Here is a 359-nt window from a genome sequence, read left to right on the forward strand (position 1 = left end):
TAACCTAACTCTATTATAATTGTGAATTTATGAGTATTTTTTTATTGTTAAAATATTATTGACTTGTTAGTTGGTATTATATGTTTATCATATTTACATTATTTTTCTTAAAAAATCTCGTTTTTAAAATTGTTTTTTTGAATTTTTATTTTATTGAGTATCTAATTATCTGAATCGAACTAATCTATTATTAACCGACTTAATTTGGTTCAAACTAAAAAAATATAAAACTAAACTAATCCAAACCAATTATAATTTAATTGGTTCGATTCTTGTTATATTCCAAAGCTAAATAAATCCAACCTATGAACACCTTCCTCAATATGATAATTTCCTTTTTCTTTCTCTCCAGATCTGGG

This window comes from Arachis ipaensis, chromosome B10, assembly GCF_000816755.2.
Source record: "Arachis ipaensis cultivar K30076 chromosome B10, Araip1.1, whole genome shotgun sequence".
Classification (NCBI taxonomy): domain Eukaryota; kingdom Viridiplantae; phylum Streptophyta; class Magnoliopsida; order Fabales; family Fabaceae; genus Arachis; species Arachis ipaensis.